This window comes from Dipodomys merriami, unplaced genomic scaffold, assembly GCF_024711535.1.
Source record: "Dipodomys merriami isolate MVZ:Mamm:240054 unplaced genomic scaffold, mDipMer1.0.p SCAF_30, whole genome shotgun sequence".
Classification (NCBI taxonomy): Eukaryota; Metazoa; Chordata; class Mammalia; order Rodentia; family Heteromyidae; genus Dipodomys; species Dipodomys merriami.
In genome coordinates, this window is record NW_027204493.1 from 1052481 (window position 1) to 1074545 (window position 22065).

The 22065-nt window shown below is 44.8% G+C and overlaps 1 protein-coding gene across 7 annotated transcripts in view; it reads left to right on the plus strand.

The window, feature by feature from the left end:
* Pdzd2 (PDZ domain containing 2) overlaps positions 1-22065 on the plus strand; it is a 362844-nt gene that overhangs the window by 159321 nt on the left and 181458 nt on the right. The window contains exon 1 of one of the 7 annotated variants that reach the window (XM_070040974.1): positions 65-267. The exons of the other annotated variants lie outside the window; for them this stretch is intronic. The gene's annotated coding sequence lies outside the window, so the exon portion shown is untranslated. Of the gene's footprint in view, positions 1-64; positions 268-22065 lie in introns of those variants that run through there. 7 annotated transcript variants of the gene reach the window in all.

Here is a 22065-nt window from a genome sequence, read left to right on the forward strand (position 1 = left end):
GGCCTCCGCAGCCCACCCCGGGGAGCACTCGGGGACTCCTGCGGGAACCTCGCCGGCGTGCGCGCGGGGATCGGGAGCCCGCCCAGCCCGGCCTCGCTGCGCCCCCGCCCCGGGGCCTGTCCGCAGGTGATTAGGCAAATGACCTCTCCCCCTGCCCCCTGGGAGGCCCAGCCCAAGCGGATTACCCACCCCGAGCCTGCTGCTTCGGGAAACGCGCTGGTGGAAGCCCGGGCCGGAGCCGCTTCCCGAGTGACTTCTCCGCTGGAGGTAGGGCGCGGCCCACACCTGGAACGGGGGGGGGGGGGCAGGTGTCACCCCGAGGACTATCGCGAGCTGAGTTCATGACTGTGGGCAGGTGGAGACCCAGAGCAGCTGTGGCCGGACCCTTCGTCCCAGGCCCCTGGGGGGGGGGGGGGGTGACCTGGGCGGGTGCTGGTTGGTTTGTGATCGTAGACTTTGTGTGTCCGGAGGACTGGTTTGGATCGGAGCGGGTGGGTCTCCCTTTGGACAGAAGGAGGCGCCTGTTGTGTGTGAAGTTTCTCCGGTGTCTCTTCTAAGAGGGACTGTGGCGCTGGGTGCCCAGGCCTGGCACCCCCCCCCCCCGCAATCCACACATCTGCCCCCTCTGCTTCCACATCTGGGCCTGGCTGACCTGTCCCCCAGCCGGAGGGACCCCGTTCATGGCCCCACAGAGGCGGCTCTCCTTTGAGCCCGGGGTCTGTACCGCAAACGACCCAACAGTCGGCTTGGACAACAGCCCAGGACTGTTGTACAAAATGTTGTGATTAGATTACCCACAGATCGAAAGAGTTTCAAAAATGAAAGATGCTTGGTAAGGACTGTCTCCCCCCCCCCCGCCCCCAGGCAGGCTATCATATTAGGATAAAATGGGGAGAAAAGATTTTTGTGACTGCAAACGGTGCTTTTCTCAAAAACACATATCAAGCTAAGCCTGATAGAAGGGTGAGAGTACGAACTCTGGAAACGACGCCGGTGTGTCTATATTCAATATGCAAATACCCTTGCAAATGAACTTTTTTAGAACATTGAAGATGAAAGGCTTGGCGTAGGAGCAGCTTTGGGACGGAGGCCGCTGTCAGGTCCTAGAGGAAGTGTCTCACATGGACTGGGAAGAAGGCATAGGCCCCAGGAACTGGACAGGAAGAATGAGGAGCCCCGCTTAGCTGTGCAGCCCTGCGCTCTGAGCCTGCACTGCTAGATCTAACAAGTCCGAGTTTTCAGCCTCCCCTCATCGAGAGGAAGACCCAAGGGCAGCAGATTCCAAATACTCTTTTTCTTTTTTTTGTTTGTTTGTGTGTGTGTGTGTGTGTGTGTGTGTGAGAGAGAGAGAGAGAGAGAGAGAGAGAGAGAGAGAGAGAGAATGTGCGCGTGCCCGCCCGCCCGTGCATGCAGATCCTGGGCTTGAACTTAGGGCCTGAGCACTGTCCCTGAGCCTCTTTTGCTCAAGTTAGCCCCTCTACCACTTGAGCCACTTACAGCTCTTTCTACATAGTTTATTGGAGATGAGAGTCTCTCAGACTTTCCTGCCCAGGCTGACTTTGAACCATGATCTTCAGATCTCAGTCTCGGGAGTAGCTAAGATTGTAGGCTTGAGCCACCAGCACCTGACCAAGTCCTGTCTCTGTTTGCCTTTCCCTTCCATGAATTATCCAATGCTGTGCCTGTTCCAGGCAAGAAATAGTTCAGTCATTTGTTGATGGGCCCCCCTGCTCCACCCTGTCTCCTGAGACATCACCTGTACAACTGCCATGTTGCTGGACCCTGTTTCACCCAGGCTTTGCTCAGTACTCATGCTCTCCCCTCTAGAGAGAGAGTGCACCAAGTTGCCACTTGGGAATCTTTTCCTGAGTATCTCTCTGACATTCAATTTATAGTCTTCCTTTATCTCAAAAATACACGTATGGACACAGTGGTTCACATCTGCAGTTCCACCTACTTACAGGTAGAGACTGGGAGGCTCAGGATTTGAGGCCAGTCTTGCGGATGGGGGGGTGGGGTGGAGCTATTGAGAACTTTCCTCGATCTCAGTCAGCTGGTGCACACTTGTTGTCCTTGCCATAGGTGGGAAAATCAAAGACTGAGGCTGACCCTTAGCAAAACAGAGATTCAAGACTGATAACCAGTGAGAGCAGGCCACTAGCTCTACTCCTGTGTCCCAGAGACTCTCAGCTCTGCTGATTGCTGCACGACTTGTGTCTTCCACCCTGGGGATCCTCACTGAGCAGCTGGCCCTCCACACCCTGGAATGGCCACTGCTGAGGTCAGCCCCAGGGTCCCCAGCATCACACTCAGTATTCATTCTTTCTCCTTCTCATGTCGTATCCTCTGTCTTCTAAACCTCCATGTCTTCCTTTTTAAGTTCTCTTCCTGGTAAAATGTATCTTCCAGAAAGAAGTTCCATGAAGACATAACAAGGGTAGTACTTATAAAAAATCCTCCAAGGTTGATTGACAGTTTGGGCAGTGCCTGACGTCCATGGTGAAAACCTCTTTCCCTTTGAACTTGGGAAGTAATGTCTTAAGGTTTCTGCACTCCTGATGAGTTATCAGATGTCCTTCTAGTTCCTGATGCTTCCAATCCATTTCCCACTCACTGAAGGACTTCAGGATTTCCTCTGTGTCCCTTGTAATATCCCTTCTCTGGCAGTGAAACTTTATTACATCTTGAATGGCAGCCTTTTTTCTAAGAAACTGAACAGTTTTCCTTTCTTTCTTCCTTTTTTTCTTTTTGCTGTCAATTCTGGGGCTTGAACTCAGGGCTTGGACACTGTCCCTGAGCTGTTTTTGCTCAAGGCTAGCACTCTACCACTTGAGCCACAGTGCCACTTCTGGCTTTTTCTGTTTATATGGTACTGAGGAATCAAACCCAGGGCTTCATGCATGCAAGGCAAGCACTCTACCACTAAGCCATATTTCCAGCCCCAACTGAACAGTTTTCTAAAGAGTTTAAAAAATAAAATTTCTTTGTACATATCACCTTATGTGGAAGAAATAACTGTATTGTCAAAGCTCATAGAACTCATAAACTCTATAGATCACGATAAAGACAATTTGCCCATGAAGGTTAGAATGTGTTTGTGACTTTAAGTGTCACTATCCCACAATACTCTGAAATTTGTGAAATTTATGTAATCACTTAATCACAATAAAAATTGCAAATAAATAAATAAGTTCTCTTCAAGCCCCACAACCAACAAAAAATAAAATTAAAACTTATTCATTGGAAGATGGATCTCAGGAACTTGATCATTTCTTTTTTTTTTTTTTTTGGTTGATCCTGAGGCCTGAACTCTGGGCCTGGGCACTGTCCCTCAGCTCTTTAGCTTAAGGCTAGCACTTGACCACTTGAGCCACAGCGCCACTTGCAGCTTTTTCTGCTTATGTGGTGCTGAGGAATTGAACCCAGGGCCTCATGCATGCAAGCACTCTATCTCTGAGCCACCTTCCCAACCCCAGGAACTGGATCTTTACATTTCTTTTCCTTTACTACTTTCTATTTCCTTTTAAAATAATTCTACTTCCTGGAAAATGTCCTCATCTTGTCTCAACCTATATATTCCATTTTTATGTCTGCCTTCACATTTTTGACTCTGGAAGAGTTCCTTGAAATTCTGAGATTTTCTTTTAACCTCCTGTTATTGTTTGGTGGATGCAAAACTTCTCAGCTCTGCAGAACTCATTAAAGCTTCTTTGAAGTATTTCTCTCCTCCCTGCATTGTTTCTGTTTCCTCTGATTTCCCCTTCAGTTTTGTTTATTTTTGTTTTGGAATCTCCTCCATGTTGAAAGGCTTTCCTCAAATGTCTGAGGACCCTTGACCAGACACTGGAAAGCTAATTGGAAGGTCAGCAGGGATGGAAACCTGCACTCAGGAATGGCTCCTTCTTTCTGACAAGGACCCCCGAGCAGTGTCGCACACCCCAGAACAATGACTGGCACCCAGTCAACTTTCCACATGTAGTCCTGAGGTTGGACAACCTTGCTGAGGCCAGGTACTGATGAATGTTAAGAGATTTGTGGGTGACTGGAACATGCTGTTAGTACTCTTAAGATTAGCTGGCTTGTGTCTCATTGGAAAACTCCTATCATTGGAGGCAGCCCATTCTTCTCTGGGGAAATGCCCAGGTGAAGAAAAAACTTGGAGAGGAGACTTGGTTGCTGTTAGGTTTTTTAAAAGAGGTGGCTGAGTAAGAACAGCACCATGCACGTGGTATTCAGGTAAGGGGTAAGTTTATTCAGTAGACCTGCTGGAACCAGGCAAGGTTGGCACTCCACATGGCTGGCAAAGACCTGGGAAAGAGAGCTGGCAACGAGCTGGGAAAGAGAACTGGGAAAGAGCTGAGAAAGAGACCCAGAAAAGAGCTCATCTGGGCCTGGGCTAGGCCTTATCTAGGGTATGGGCAGAAAAAGGTGTGGCCACATCAAATTCAGATGTGATCTCAGCAGATGCAGATGTGACCTCTTCCAGGTGTGCGAGTTGCCTAGGTAACGCAGGTACTGGGCGGAGACTTTGCTGTGAGGAGGGTGGAGTCTGCTTGCCATCCAGGAGCAGACCTTACACACTAAGACCAGATAGGAGGAAAACCAAATCTAACCATTGATATGGAGACTTTCTTTTTTTACCCTGTGGGGTATGTGTGTGTGTGTGTGTGTGTTGGTATTGAGACTTAAAGGCTTGAACTCATGGCCTGCTGCAGTGTCCTTGAGCTTTTTGTGCGTAAGACTGGCAACTCTACTTCTGGTTTTTTGGTTGTTAATTGGAGGTAAGCCTGGGCTGGCTTTGAACTGCTGTTCTCATATCTCCTGAGGATCACAGGCATGAGTAACTGGTGCCTGGCTCATTTCTGGCTTATTGGTACTTAAGCACCGGCTGCGTGCTCCTTAATCCAACGCGACCTGGAGCAACACAATAACGGGAGACCAGACAGTGAGAGATTTGACCTGTAGCCTTCTACCGGCAACAGAGCTCAAGGTTTTATTAACCCAGGTTTTTACTGCTCTTGTGCTGGGAAGTAAGGTATAAACTTCAACTTGTGACAATATTTTGTATACAAATGGTAGGTGACCTTCTTAGTCTGAGGAGAGCTAAACAATAAACAGCCTTCAATTTGCATAAACCTAAGTGTATGTGTAGGTTCTCACAGGGTTTAGACTGGAATCTGAGCTCCCATTAAGCCAGGACTGATTGACCTTTCCCGAAAAACTCTCAGTGTTTCTAGAGTGTATTGGGAGAAGGCATTCCAACCCCCGATCCTTTCGGGGTCTCACAGCTTGGATTTTCAGGTTCTCACAAAGAAGATAAGAGCCTTACAGATTTTCCTGCTGAGGCTAGCTTCGAACCTTAGCCTCCTTAGTTAACTGCTAGGATTATGGGTGTAAACCAGTGGTGGCCAGCTCTTCCCTTGTTCGTTTGTTTTTGAGTGGTTCTGCTTTGCCTAGCTATGGCCTAGCTTGTCTTTGTCCAGAGCTGTGGTGACTTAGCAGAATCTCCAGGTAACAGAATACAGTTCCTCACCTGAAACCAGAGGAAGGGAGATGATACAGGGGTCTGACTGTCATACATAAACCCTAGGCAAGCCCTCCTGCTTTGGGGGAGTCTCACTGCACCTTCAATGTATGGTGCTCCCAATTCCAGGAGGACCTAGGACTCTGGGCATGGATCCTCCCTACTTCCAGCCTCGTGTATCCCTGGGCCAGGTTTGGAACTTCCCCTTTCTCATCAGCAAAGTTAATTTCCATTTCCAGTGCTTGCCAGCTTCCACATTTTGTTGGAACCATCCTTTCTCTTGTTCACTTTATCTTTTGAGTTGAACTTCCTGGCTTCCCCCCAAACTTTAGAAAATCTTTATGAATCTCCTTTTAGTCCATCATATTTACTAGCAAGTGAGCCTACTGCCTGATGCCTTCACTTTCCTTCGCCTTAGTTCTTCCTGCTACTACAGGTACCTGCTGGGGCAGACATGCAGGTAGACCCCATTGCATATTGTACTTTGATCTCAGCCATGTAGGACTGCCCAGTGCTCTGAACAGAGTGGCTGTCAGCCATTTATATCAACGTGATAAAGTTTTCTCCATCCAGTCCTTATGCTGCCACTGGGCACAGAGCATTTGTGAATGCTTGATGCTGTGGCTTACAGGCTTCCATCAGTGAGGAGAGCTGGATGTGACATTAACCTCTTGGAAGTAGATTCATGTTGGGTTCCATCTTTGGTCCTCAGCACCTGCCCGCTGTGTGATGAGGCTGTGTGGGCTTGGAAGCTTTGCTCTGGGATACTAGCCCATTGGGGTCACCTGCCTCCATCTCTACTCCTGAATCAGGTTTAGAAAAGAACCTGCAATGAAGAGGTGTGAAGACAGATGTGGAGTTTTAGGGAAAGTTTGTTCATTCCTAAGGGGGAAAACCCTTCTGGCCTTCTGGCTTCTTCTGCATGCAGCTATATGGAATTGCTTCTGGCTGCTAGCCTTAGCATGAAGCCTTCATGTGGGAGAGAGCCCTGCCCTTCCTCCTCACTTCCGGTCACGTGATTCCATTCATTTCCTCCCTGTTTAGGCCATTGGGAGTCACTGTGGTATCATTTGCTGCCAAACTGATACCCAGGGGGGGTTATTTATGGATGGCCATATGACTGAAAAGAGTCTAAAAAACACAGGGTGGCTCAGGTTTGTTATTTGCTTCTTGTTTTGATTCTTCTCTATATTGCCTACCTGCTTTCTTTCCTTCTTTTTCTCTCTTTCCTTCTTTTCCTCCCTCTCTCCCCTCCCTCCCTTCCTTCCTTTTCTCCCATTCTCCCCTCCCTCCCTTCCTTCCTTTCCTCCCTCTCTCTTTCTCTTTTCTTTCTTTCTTTCTTTCTTTCTCTCTCTGTCTCTGTCTCTGTCTCTGTCTCTGTCTCTGTCTCTGTCTCTCTCTCTCTCTCTCCCTCTCTCTCTCCCTTAATTGCCAGTCCTGGAACTTGAATCCAGGGCCTGGGCACTGTCCCTTAGTTTCTTTTGCTCAAGGTTAGCACTCTACCACTTGAGCCACAGCACCACTTCCAGATTTTTCTGTTTATGTGGTACTGAGGAAACGGACCCGGGGCTTCATGAATTAGCAAGCACTCAACCACTAAGCCACATTCCCAGCCTATATTGCCTATTTTGTATGTAGATGATACTAAGAGACATTTAGAGGCAAAAGGAGATTCTTTGCTTTGGAGATTGCCAGCTGATCCCAGTCCTCTGGGATATCCTGGGCTGTCACTGAAGTGATGTCTTTTTAAATGACATTTCAGTGACATAACCTCATGCAGGCTAACCTGTGAAAAGCCAACCACTGGTTTTGACTCCTGTCGCCCACTGTTGTCTCTTTGCATCCCAGACTCTGAAGATGACATGAATTCTGGAAGGGCTCTGTGGTGTCAGGAGACAAGAATGTAGGAGAAAGGAGACCGCTGTTTCTGTGTTTCCCAGTTTCATTCAAATGGCCATGATGCAGTCTATTTTTATGAATGAAAAACCTGTCAGAGCTGTTCAATGGCTACATAACAGACCGAAGGGAAACCTTAAATTACTCTTAGCATTATGTCCTCATTGTCCTGTTTAAATCTGTCTCTTCCTAAACCAAGACCTTAAGAGCAGTGCTCATATCATAATACACTATCCACGAAGCACTGTATGCATGTCATAGGTGAGCTGATGCTTGTAAGAATACTGGACAGAAGATGCTATTATTCCACTTTGCAAAGGAATTCACTGAGACACAATGTGTTTACAAGGACCAGGGTTTTTAACCATCTCAGAAATAGAACAGAGATTCAGATATAAGCCATGAACTTCCAGGGCCCATCCTATACTCTACAACTTGTATACTTTATACTATCTGCCTCATCCTTGTAACCTAAACATCATATCACCTGTGATTAAAAAAAACAACATCAACCAGGAATTAAAACACTATTTGAATAAGAGACCACCAAGACTTCTCATGTTATTACAGACCCATTAATTCCCCCTGCTCCTCTCTCACCCTGCAACTCCTTCTGCAGAATTGGACATAAAAGTAGTATGGGTTAGATTATCTGAGGCTGTCTTGAGAAATCCCAGACATGGGAAGCCTAATTGGGAGGTGATGCTGAGACATTTTTTATTTTTAATTCTCTTCCTTCTCCTCCCTCCTGTCTCTCTCCAGCTAACCACCAAGAGAGGTTGTCCAGATTCCTGTCACTGTCAGTACAAACAACACAAAAGCAGACAGCCTTGCAAGACACTAATATTTGGGGCACTTGTTGCAGTGACGGGTTACAGGTTGAACATGCACTGGCAGAGAATTGCTCTTTAAAATGGGGTTCCCTGAAATGCTGCTTGCCAAGTAGTGTTTTCTAGGTGGTTGTTCAATGCCTGTCTGGTTACACTTTGGAGTCTAGAGGTGCTGTGATTCTCTCGATCATTCTTTAAGACTGGCCTCTGAGATTCTTGTCTTCACTGCTGTTAGAAAATGTCAGTGAACAAAAAAAAGGCAGTAGTGTGCAAGCTTTGAGAGTTTCTGTTTGGAACTTGGGGGATATTTGTGGGGATGGAGAATAAAGGAAAAATCTACAGGGCCATTTTGTCTGGTTCAAGGGCTGTGGGCTTAACAGTTTCACTCATTAGTCCCTTTGTAGACAAATATACAATGTATTAAACAGTATAAACATTCCAGAGAATTTTTTTTACCTTAATAATCCCCATTCTCATATATATCACCTTACTGTTTCCATTTCCATTCATCCTGTGATGAAATCTTTTTGCAGAATTACAATCTTTTTTCCAAAGGTCAGATGTATTTGGGACGAGTACATATCTAATCCATGTATGCGTTTGTGTGTTCTCATTCCTCTACTATCTCCCCAATTTTACTCCTTGCTCTACCAAGAGGATTGCCTCCATGGCCTGCAGCATCTGCTTCTTTTTGCCTTCTGCTTCTCGCTGGGCTGTGCTAGTGGAGGCCGGGCATCACAAAGCAAGAAGAGAGAGAGTTGGGGTGTGTATCACCCCCCTGTCCTCCTCCCTACTTTGTAGAGGTTCTGCCATTGCTGATTTCTCGAAGCTCTTGAGGAGCAGCTCACTTTCAGGGTTCCAGTCATTATATAGTCTAATAGCCCTGCTTCCTCCTCTCCTTGCTTTTCGAACCTGGAGGTACTAATTGCTCTCCCACAGTTGCTGGTCTCCAGATGCTGCACCCTGCTGGACTCCTGTCTTCACGTCTAAATCATCCTAGTATGAAACGTTTCAGTTAAACCTTTGAGTGCCCTTCTTATTCCTGATTGACCAAGCCTCGGTCATCTCTTCCCCATATATAATTTTAATTGACAGGTCTGACTTGCAAGATGTCAGGGACATTACTTGACCATATCTGAATGTATCTTGTGTGAAAGTTGTGTGTGTTCTTCTTGTGTGTCTCTTCTGTCTTTCTTTTTTTTTTTTCTTCTGTCTTTCTTATTAGATTAGTAGACCCATGTTGCAGGGAGAGGAAGATGGAAGAGGATTATTCTGACCTCTGATCTTGTTTTCAGTTTGAAGTACACAGATCTTAACAGTTCGCTATTCTCGAGAGAAAATGACATGTGCATAGTAGTGTGTGCATGGGTGTGGATGTTGTGTATCTGTTATTGCTTAGGAATCCTCATAACCTTATCAGCGTTGGTTCATTAATTTATTCAGTCACCCATTACCAGGTACTAGTTAGAGACTACATGCTGTGGCTGGTGTCAGCACTCATGGTTTTTGTTTTTTTTTTTTTTCTTTTTTTTTTCTTTTATGTGCTGGTCCTGAGGCTTGAACTCAGGGCCCAGGCTATATCCCTGAGCTTCTTTTGCTCAAAGATAGCAGTCTACCATTTGAGCCACAGCTCCACTTCCAGCTTTTTGCTAGTTATTGGAGATGAGAGTCCCATAGGTTTCCTGCCCTGGCTGGCTTTGAACCGCAATCCTCACATCTCAGCCTCCTGTAGCTAGGATTACAAGTGTGAGCCATTGGTACCCAGCTCATCCATCTTTTATTTTGTTTTTTGTTTTTTGTTTTTTGTCGGTCATGGGGCCTGAACTCTGGGCCTGAGCACTGTCCCTCAGCTCTTCAGCTTAAGGCTAGTGCCCTACCACTTGAGCCAAAGCACCACTTCCAGCTTTTTCTGTTTATGTGGTGCTGAGGAATCAAACCCAGGGCCTCATGCATGCAAGGCAAGCACTCTACCACTGAGCCACCTTCCCAACCCTCATCCATCTTTTTAAAGGGCTGAAATAGAATTTTTTTTAAGCTAGAAAGAATCTCCAGGTGTATTTAACCCAGTTTCATTCTCCCAAGGTGATGAAGCCCAGGCTAAGAAGTCCACGGCTTGGTCTGGAGCACATGTAGAAGGTGGTGAGTCTCATACCAGAGTTGGTGTTCCATGACTGCTCCCCTCTCCTTCCCCATCATCCTGCAACTGTACCACATCTGGATGCTTTCTGGTGCTGCTGTCCTCCAGCCGGTGGCCTTCAACATCCCCCCTACGGGCCCCCGCTGCTTCCCACTGTGCTGCAGACACTATCCAGACACCCACCACATTCTGTGCTCATGAAGGGTCTCATGGGGTTGCAGATAGTGGAGTCCAACCCTAGCCTCAGGGATCTCCACGTGGCCATGGCTGGGAGAACATTCAGTCACTGTTGGACCTGGATCTCCACCAAACGTAAACTTGGAGGAGCATTTTATATGTGTGTATGGGGTACCAGGGTTGGATTGGCTTAGGTAGCTGTGGGGTCTGTGGTTAGAGGAGCTAGAGACTCTGCACTCATTTGCAGGAGATGTGGCCAGGGCTGCTGGCTGAGGATTTCCCTGAATCCCTGTGTGTCAGGGGTGGAGGGGGTCCACACTTAAAGGGTCTGTGCTACACCAATAATGATGGCTTCTCATGGATCCACTTAGCACCAGGACCAGAATGTGAGGTCTTCCTAACAAAACCAAACCTCTAGCTCTTCTATAAAGACAGGGAAGACAAAACACCTTTCCTCAGACAGCTCATCCGAGAGCGAGCTCAGGTCACCATGGGACGAGATGAATGCTGGTAGGTAGTTAGTGTTGCACGCTCCCAAGTGCTATGGTCTTTTGAACGTGCAAGTCAACCCGAGACCTGAAGAAGCAGGGCATACACCTGTGAGACACAGGTCAGGAAAGCTAGGGAGAGGAGGCAGGCTTGGCATCCTCAGTGACTTCTTCTTCCTTGTCAGGCTTTGTGCTGGGTTTGTTTGTTTGCTTGCTTACTTGTGTTTTGGTGTGTGTGTATACACACCAGCTCTGGAGCTTGAACTCAGGGGCCTGAGCTCTGTCTGGGAGATTTGTTACTCAAGGCTAGCACTCAAGCCTCAGCTCCATTTCCAGCTTTTTGGTCATTAATTAGAGATAAAAGTCATCATGAACTTTCCTGATTTTGAACTGTGATCCTCACATCTCAGCCTCCTGAGTATCTCAGATTACAAGTGTGAGCCACCAGAGCGTGGCTTGTGCTGGGTTTTAACTAGGGGATGTCATGCTTCAGTAGCTCAGTGTGATCCTCAGCTGGACCTTAGCCTAGACCGTAGAACCTAGCCCAGACCCATAGTGACATACCCAGTTATGCAGGAAGGATTAAGGTGATAACTCACACTCAAGCTCTGACATAGGGCTTTCCAAGCACGAGTCAGCATTCAGCATCCCTGCCTTACTTGTCCCAACTATAATGTGAGGACAATGTGAGTCAATCCCTCAGAAATACACAGGAGCTTTAATAAAGTGCCACTTCTAGGCAGGTTAAGTTGGGAGTCCTGCCTCTCCCTTCTCTGTTATTCTTAACCCTTCAGATCTCTAAGTAAGCTCCCTCTACGGGTTTTCTCATGAAGAGGAAGTTGAGTTAAAAGATCTTTTGTCTTTTTTTTTTAAGTTACAGGGATTTGAGCTCAGGCCTCCTGTGCTAGGCAGGTACTCCACTGCTGAGCCGTGCTCCCAGTGTGGCTGGACTACAGCTTGTCTATTCTAGGGTCCTGTCATCGCATACCACTATATTCAATTCAGATGTAGTCTTGTGGACTCGATCCTCCATCCTCCAGCCTCAGCCTCCCAAGTAGCTAACATTACAGGCACATGTCACTAGCATCTGACGAAGATCAGTTTTCTTAATGGAGAAAAACCAAAGACAGGGAAGCCAATTTCCATCCCTCATGCTGAAATAATCAAACCTTCATACACCGTAGTCTGTATGTTACTTGAAAACAAAATCCAGTCATGTCTGCTGGTGAGAATCTAGATGTGGTCAGTCTCTCTGATAGGAATTTTTTTTGTTTCTAGCTTTCTCGGTCCTTTTTCTGTTACTGTAGCAGAGACGCTGATATTAGAAGGAATTTTACTCTCCTTTATGGTTCTATGGGCTGGGAAGCCATGGGCCTTACGCTGTGTCCGCTCATGGTGGAAGTGGAAGGCAGGTGGACCCATGCAGGAGAGAAAACAAGGTGTGGGCTCACTTTTGTGTCACTCCTATGAGGAAGGTGTTAACCCATTGCTGAGGACTCCACCTTTGTGACCGGAACACCTGCCACTTAGCCACACCTCCAACAGTGACATGTTTGGGACCTGGCCTCATGTGAGTTTTGTGTGGTCAAATCATGTGCAAGTGTTAGCACTAGCTAAATTTCAGCAACTCCCCTCAGTTCCTCCTGCGTAGGTTGCCTCTCCTTCCTGACTCACTGCCATGCTGAACGACCGCCATCACGATTACCAGTCTCATTCTTCCCTTTGAACAGAAATGTATTGGCTGTCATGCACATCATGTACAGCGTGTGGAGTCTTGTGCCTTGTGTCTTCCTACTTTGGTCAGTGACTTAGGCAATAGTGAAGCTCCCAAGTTATTTAGATCCTTCTTTAGAACTTTCTAGAAAAGTTCCCATTTTTCTTCCATAAAATCTTCTCTGGCTTATGGTAGTGTTGGTTATGCCCTCTAGCAGTGCCAGGGCTGAGCTCAGATGGTTAGTCCTGATGCTGTAAGATGAGGTGTCTGAGGGCAGCATGGGTGGGTCAACTCATGATGGCATTGGGAGGATTCAGGGCCACATTGCTGCCCAGGGCTTCTCCTCAGCATCACCCGCTGCACAAGTCACTTGAAAGAAAGAGTGGGAAACGGGGAGGGGAGGAGAGAGACAAAAAGAAGGAAGCAGGATGGGGAAGAGAGAAGGGGAGGGAGAGAGAGAAACAGGGTAGAGGGAAGAAGGAAGGAAAGAAAAAAGAGAAAAGGAAGGAAGGAAGCAAGGAAGGATGGATGGACGGACAAGGGCTAAAAATCAGTGGCCCTCAGCCACTTGGGTGGCAATACCCATCTTTCCTAGAAAAGAAGTGGCTTTTTCTGGGTCCTTGTATACCCAACATTTTGGATTCCCATATAGTCCCCTATTTTGGATTTCTCAGTCCCCCTGAGAAAGTCCACTTACAGACTTGTGATTTTGTGTTGTGTTACCATGGCTATCTATTTAACAAGGACAAGTGAGAGGAAATACGGGGAAAAACTATACAATTTATCACATATGCCCAGAAAGAAGGTAGGATCTTACACACACACACACACACACACACACACACAATGCCCAGAAAGAAGGTAGGATCTTACACACACACACACACACACACACACACACACACACACACACACACACACACACACACACAATGCCCAGAAAGAAGGTAGGATCTTACACACACACACACACACACACACACACACAAACACACACACACACACAATGCCCAGAAAGAAGGTAGGATCTTACACACACACACACACACACACACACACACACACACACACACACACACACACACACACACACACCAGAAATGAAAGGGTTGCCTTACGTAAGTCTTTACAAATTCTCTCATGCTGTGGGAAGATATTACACTTATTTTATTTTGAACATCAAAGTATTATTTGGGGAACGCACATTAGCCTGAGATGACCTTCCCCAGTGTTAGTTTTGGATGCTTGTGGAGGTCAGCTGGGGCAGCCATATTTTGAAAAGAAGATGGCTTTAAAAAAAATTGAGTAATATTCTAGGGCATCTGACCTCACAGTTATGAGTGTTGGATTTCTTTGTAAACAGACTTTTAAAAGATCATTTAAAAATGGCACAAGAAACTTGAATAGCTTATATCAAAGTGAAGGGGATATGTTCAGGGAAACTCTAAATGGAACTGTAATCACGGGAACAGGTGTAAAAATGCAGACACTGAAGGATTGCGTAAATGTTCTCTTGGTAGGGTGGGAACATCTGGCCATAGGCCATAGAAGGCCATCCAGTCACTTGGTACATGAACACACAGATAAATATTCTTCTCACTGGCTTGCCGAGGCCTGTCTGCCTCTATTGGTACTTTTGTATGGCATTCGAATGATGTTATAATATCCAAACGACCTTTGGCAGAGAGAATGTTCCCCATCCCTGTAAGTGTATATGGAGATAGAATAAAACCAGAAATCTTTCTAAATCAGCATTAATATAAATGTTTATATATATATATTTATATACATACAATTTTGTGTTTTGCTATATTGGGATCCCAAAGTAAATCTATTAAATAGAGCCTACTTTGTTATCTCAATATTACATGTGTGTATACTAATATACATTCTTGTATTTATATCATTTATCTGATCAAATTGTCCATAGAACTTTCTCAGCTATTATCTTCAGGAGACAGTAGAGGACCACTTATGTTTGGAGTCACCTTGTGAGCCAGTGGAGACATCTTTGATTTGCCTCTAATAAAAGGGAATGAAAACTGATGTCAGGAACTTTCCTCTGCCATCATGAATCATTATGTTAATAATGGCACTCTTACTTCTCACTTGAGCTTTCTTGGTTTGCAAGAGCCAAGTCAAAATTAAAAAATGAATAAAAAAAAACTTAACAGAAAATAAAATGAATAAAAGCTATAATAACTGCGAGGTGAGGGGGTGACATTGTCCAAAAATAGATGTACTTCCTTACCTGAGTTATCTAACTGTAACCCCTCTGTTTATTGCCTGTATGATAACAGTAAAAATTAAAAACCAACTATAAAAAACTAGGTAAAATGAAATAAAACTAAAGTAAAACCTAAAGACAAATGAGTAGAATTTTTTTTTAAACTGCCAGGAAAAAGAATATGGAGCCGGGCACCAGGGACTCACGCCTGTCATCCTAGCTACTCAGGAGGCTGAGATCTGAGCATCGTGGTTCAAAGCCAGCCCAGGCAGGAAAGTCTGAGAGACTCTTATCTCTAATAAACCACTAGAAAACCAGAAGTGGCACTGTGGCTGAAGAGGTAGAGCTCTCACCTTGAGCTGAAGAGCGCAGGGACAGCGCCCAGGCCGAGTTCAAGCTCCACGACCGACCAAAAAAAAAAAAAGGTACTCAGGCAAACATGGGATTTAGAGGTGTGTCAAACAGAGTGAGTGGGTTTTTGTTTGTTATGTTTTTCATTTTTTGTTTTGGTTGGCATGGACCTTGATCTCAGGGCCTACGTGCTGTCCTCAAGCTCTTTTGCTCAAGGCTAGCACTTTACTCCTTTGAGCCACAGGGCCACTTCTGGTTCATTGGAGACAAGAGTCTCACAGACTCTCCTGCCTGGGCTGGCTTTGAACTGAAGCCCTCAAATCTCAGCCTCCTATATAGCTAGGATTATAGGCATGAGCCACCAGTGCCCAGCCTGAGTGTTTTCTGTCCTGTGCAACCAGTCTCCTTGACACTTTTGGTAACAGGAGGATGAAAACAGTGAGCAGGACTAGCAGTACAGGACAGGTCCTTTACAGAGTGATCTTCTCAGCCTGCCAACCTGTGGTTTTGGTGAAGAAGCAAGCATGGAGAAGTTCCCTGAGGAGCCCTGCTGGGCACAGGCACAGGAAGCACAGGCTCCATGTCTCTAGCTCTGTGCTTCATGGGAATGTGAACTTCTCTCCTCCCCACAAGGCATTTGGCCAACAAGTAATCACCAGCGGACAGAGAAATTTCCACTAGGAAAAAAAAATCCAACAAGAAGCTACCTCATTGAGAACCTTATTTTCTCCTACAAGGTATTATTTGTCACAGGTCTATCACTGACCTTCCCTCCCGACCCACTGCGGCTGTTTCTGTCCTGGTCAAGTTGTACGCCATTTTTGTTATGAAAAACTATAGCCTGCCCAAAACTTGCCACATTTGGTGTATTAGGGTTCTCTTGAGAGACTCAGCCAGATTGTGTGTGTGTTTTGTGTGTGTGTGTTTCCACGCACACATGCATGCATGAAAAGAAAGAGAGAGAGCATGCCAGGGACCAGCATATGAAAGAAATAGAGATTAAAATTTATTATAATAAATTGGCTTTCAGAGTTATGGAGGCTACTAAGTCCAAAATCTATAGAGCAGGCTAAGAGGCTAGAAATAATTTATTGAGAATCAATGTTCAATTCTGTAGGGCTGGGAGACAGCCAGAAACTCAGGCGGAGCGTCTGTATTAGAGTCTTGAGGACAAGTCTATCTCCTTTGGGAGCCTTTAATTTTTTTCTTAAGAGTTTGAACTACTTGAACAAACATTTTATGGAGCTGAGTGCTGGTGGCTCATGCCTAGAATTCTAGCTACTCAAGAGGCTGAAAGCTGAGGTTTCCAATTCAAAGCCAGCCCTGGCAGAAAGGTCCATAAGAACCATCCAAAAGACAAAAATGGAGATATGAGTCACATGGTAGAACACCAGCGTTGAAGAGAAAAAGCCAAATAAACTCAAGGCCCTGAGTTCAAGCCCTATTACCAGCACAGCTGAATTAGGAGATCAAGAATCTCAAGCCAGATTCGGCTGCTTAGCAAGTTCACTGCCCCCTATTTTACAATAATTAATAAATAAATAATACTACTATAAATGTACATCAATCTCATCTATGCTAGTTTCATGTAAAATATACCTTTGTAGCAACATCTGGAGTGGTATTTGATTAAGCAACTGAGCACCATAGCCACATCACAGTAACAAACAGCTTTTACAGTTGGGTCAGTAACTATTTGCACTGTTGTTAAGCTGCATTTTGAAGAGTGAGATTATAAATTCTGGGGCTTGAACTCGGGGCCTAGGCACTGTTGCTCAAGACTAGCACTTTACCACTTGAGCCACAGCACCACTTCTGGCCTTTTCTGTATATGTAGTACTGAGGAGTCGAACCCAGGGCCTCATGTATGTGAGGCAAGCACTCTACCACTAAGCCACCTTCCCAGCCCTTTTTTATTTTTTAGATCTTATTGTCAAGGTGATGTACAGAGGGGTTACAGTTCATGTATCTTTTAATCCTGTAGACCCCGGGCTCTGTCTCACCCTCATCTCGTAATTAGCTGTCCCATTTAGAGTTTTGATGATTAAGATCTATGTTACTCAGAGGTAAACATAAGCATTTGAAATATATTTTAACTAACAAATACTATTACATTGCATTTTGATTTTTTTCTGTGACCCCTACTCTTGGAAACTTGCTCATTCATTTTACCATCTTTTCTATTTTAAGACAAAAAAAATCTCTGCTTCTCCTATAGTTTTCTTCTAGAAATGCTTTTGACTTTAGGGAGGATATTTTGCCTTTTATATGGAAAAGATGTAATTAGACCTTTATCTCATTCTGAAGGGAAAAACTAATTTAAGATGGATTAAAAATAAGTTTCAAATAAATTAAAAATCATTGCAATGATTAACATGTTCTCACCTAAAAATATATAGGTCACTGTTAAAGCTGCTGTTCCCTTCTGGGAGTTTTTCTTCCTGTAGTTTTCAAATTATTTTTATATCTGATAAGGCTAGTCAGCCTTTTTGAACTTCTTTTTCAAAATGGTCTTATTCCCATCCTATACTACCACATAAACATTCAACTGTTTTCAAGTTTCTTACCGAGGGATTTGTTGGAATTTCACTGAAGACATTGGTTAGGAAATATTAATATCTATTTTCCTATATGCAAATAAATATTAAATATTGATTTTAAAGTATCTCCCCATCAACATAAATAAGGCTTATCACCCCATTATCCAAGTGTTTGATGTGCTTTGAGGATTGCAGTTCAAAGCCAGCCCAGGCAGGAAAGCCTGTGAAACTCTTATCTCCAATAAACCACCAGAAAGGCGGGAGTGGCGCTGTAGCTCAAGTGGTAGAGTGCTAGCCTTGAGCTGAAGAGCTGAGGGACAGCGCCCAAGCCCAGAGTTCAAGTCCCATGACCGACAAAAAAAAAATGTACTTTGTCATTTCAGTTACTATGATGACCACACCTTTTTTCTAATCTCTATTTGATTACTGCTGGTATCCAGGAATAAAAGCGATCTTTGAATTTGGAATTTTGTTTTTGTAATCTTGTAGTTTCCTTGAATTAATTCTAACTGAATGGAGGTTGGTTTTGATAATTGATTATAAACAGTTGACTGCAGGTCTTAAGTATGTTTGAAATGAAAAATTCTATTTCGCTTGCCACACATTGAGCATGACATCACAGAACATTGCCTCTAAGGATTATATAAAGGTAAAAACAGGAGTGTTCTGGTTGTGGGAGGTAACCAGGTAGGCTGTCATACTCAGTTCTGGGTTCTGATGACAGGCTGCCCAGGTTGCACTATTTTCACCTCTGTATGATCTTGGAAACTATGTTGCAGATTGTTCTACAACATGGAACCAATGGTAATATTTGCTCATGGGGGTGAGGATTTAATGAACTGTTTGCTGTAGCTGGCCAGTTGAAGCTTTCAGTGAATGTTAATTACAATTGTAGAGTAGTGCTGCTGAATTTTAAGATTTAGATTTATTAGTCCTTTACCAGGAAGCCAGCTTTTCCCCTTTCAGGATCTGACTTAAGGTGTTGTGCTTTTTTTTGTCAGTTGTGGGGCTTGAACTCTGGGCCTGGGTGCTGTCCTTGCACTCTTCAGCTCGAGGTGAGTGCTCTACCATTTGAGCCACAGAGCCACTTCAAATTTTCTGGTGGTTAATTGGAGGTAAGAGTCTCAAGGACTTTCCTGCCCAGGCTGGCATTGAACTAAAATCCTCAGATCTCAGTCTCTTGAGTAGCTAGGATTACAGGTGTGAGCCACTGGTGCCTGGCAATTTATTTATTTATTTTCGTCTGTCTTAGGGCTTGAACTTGGCATGGGTGCTGACCCTGAGCTCTTCTCAAGGCTAGTGCTGGACCACTTGAGCCACAGTGCCACTTCCAGCATTTTCTGTGTATGTGGTACTGAGGAATCGAGCCTGGGGCTTCATGCATACTAGGCAAGCACTCTACTAGGCCATATTCCCAGCCCGGTTTATTTATTTTAGTGTTGTGTTTTTTGTTCAGTGATAAAGGTCATTTCTAGTATCTGCACACTGGGTAAAATGCAAGTTGTTTCATCATAGTTTGCTTTAAAAACTTTGCTGAACAGCCTCTTGTTATTGAGGGTATCTTCCTGCTCTCTTAATTGGCACTATCCCTAGTGTCTGGTTAGAATGATAAACTAGAATCCAGAGATTTGAAGTGGTTCACATCTAAGATTTGGAGACAGACATAAAAACACCATGACTGTGATTTGTGGGCCCCACAAGTACCCTAAGACCCCTCTTCCCTACACACACACACACACACACACACATACTCTCTCTCTCTCTCTCTCTCTCTCTCTCTCTCTCTCTCTCTCTCTCTCTCTCTCAGATGGCTCAAGACTGTGACCAGCAGAGCTGCCCAGGCCCCTTCTCCATTTGCTGAAAGAAAAATGCTCTTGGCTTCTGCCTCCTACTAGTGTCTTTTATCTTGGTCCTGAATAACTGGCTCTATTCCTTCCTAATGTCTTCTCTTTTTCGTGTTTTTTTGTTGTTGTTGTTGGTCGTGGGGCTTGAACTCTGGGCTTGGGTGCTGTCCCTGCACTCTTCAGCTCAAAGCGAGCGCTCTACCGCTTGAGCCACTTCTGGTTTTCTAGTGGTTTATTGGAGATAAGAGTCTCACGGACTTTCCTGCCCAGGCTGGCTTTGAACCTCGATCTCAGATCTCAGCCTCTGAGTAGCTAGGATTACAGGTATAAGTCAACAGCACCCAGCTTGGTGTCTTCTCTTAACCAGCCTGTCTTTTAAGAATTCAACTTCTAGGAAAGCACTGTTCTCCTTCTTTTCTGAACCTTAGAAGAACACGGACTAGCCCAAGACTCTGGATGTCATGGCTTGCTGGGAAGTGTCTGTGCCTCATGTTAAATAGGGGCCACGGTGGGAAACTATGCAAGAAGAAATCTGAAGTCGTAATTTCTTATTCCTTTGTGGTTGAGTAGGCTTGGTTTACTTTACAGTTTGTTATTTAATAGATACTTTAAAACCCAGTATTTAAACATATCAATTTTATTTAACCCTTCATTCCATTTATCAACTCTACAGACGTGGCACCATCTGGTGATAAATGTAGAGCAGTAGTTGGACTTTGTCATTGATTGGGTCATTCCTGAGGAGTGGCCCCCATTTATATCCCAGTCAGTGCTTAAGTGGGTGTTTAGAATTGACACATCTCCACTATGACCCAGCAAATAGACACTTCATTTTTTAGATAATAAAGGACAGATTGAGAGCAACTAGATATCCTGGCAGTTTTCTCCAGTTTCTTCTAAGCAGCAGGAAATGCAAAGCATCCAGTGTCCTTCAGAATGGTGAAATCAGGTTTTGTAAGAGACAAGCTTGGTTTATCATCCTATCAGTCTTACCTTCATGAGCCGAGGCCTCAAGCATTCTAAGTGAACCCTTTACCACGTCTACTCCTTCAGCCTTCCATATGAAGTTTACACAATATTTCCTGCTTGCAATTTAATCCCCTTCTTCTTTTCTTCATTCTTATTCTGTCTTCAGAGATCTGTAAGGATTAGAATTGTTTTTCAAAGCAGAATTTTATATGTCCCCCCCCTTCTCTTTTTTCTCTGTCTCTTCTTCTCTTTCCTCTCTCCTTTCCTCTCTCTGCTGGTACTGAAGATTAAACTGCCCATTAGCTTTGCACTCAAGGCTGTCACTCTGACAATTGAACCACACCTTTTCTATTTCCAGCTTTTTTAGCCTTAAAGGCTTTTCTGTCTGGGCTGGTTTTGATCCAGGATCCTCAAATCTTAGCCTCCTGATTAGCTGGGATTTCAGGCTTGAGCCACCCGTGTTCAGCTTCTTAGTCTTTCTTTATATCTTCAGTATCTCTTAGATTGAAAAATAAATTGCATTGTGCATAGTAAAGTGTTTTTGCGGCCATACTGATCTATGGGCTCCCAGGTGTGATTTTTCATTCTGTTGCAGACAGGGTTCTCGACCAATACCTGCCTCAGAAGCACCGGAATGATGAGACACCTTTCTGCTTATGCTTATATGAAAATCCATTAAGAGTTTTCAAGCTTGGTCTTTTTTTTGTCATTCATAGGACCTGAGCTCTGGGCCTAGACGCTGACCCTCAGCTCTTCAGCTCATACTCTACCACTTGAGCCACGGTACCACTGCAGCTTTTTCTGCTTATGTGGTGCTGAGGAATTGAACCCAGGGCCTCATGCATGCAAGGCAAGCGCTCTACCACTGAGCCACCTTCCCAGCCCGACAGTTTTATTTTTTAAATCTTCTTTGCTATATGGTCAGCTTATGCCTTAACTGTCTACCCACAATGCATTTCACCATGGCCTTAGTAGCCATTTCTATGAATGAATGAAAGCAAAAAAAAAAAAAATGCCCTAAATTCTCTGCACAGAATGTTTTCTCTTTTGTGCTTTTCTAGAGTAGCTTTAGATGGTATCTTCATTTGCAAAGATCAAATTCTGATCTGCAGGAACCCTATTTTGATTGGCTGTGTGGTGGCCTGAGCTGTGTAATGAAATACCAATGTATGAAATGATTATCGTTCCCTGGGGTGGTGGGCTGGGGCCAGAACACATTCTTTGTGAATTCAAGGGGGCCAAATGGAAGCTGTAAATGTCCTGGCAGTCAAGTCGGGTAAATAAGAGCTTGTATAACCTCAGACACAGAGATGGGAAGGTGGCTTTCTGCCTGTGGTTTATGACTGAGCTCTCATGTCCACAAGGTGA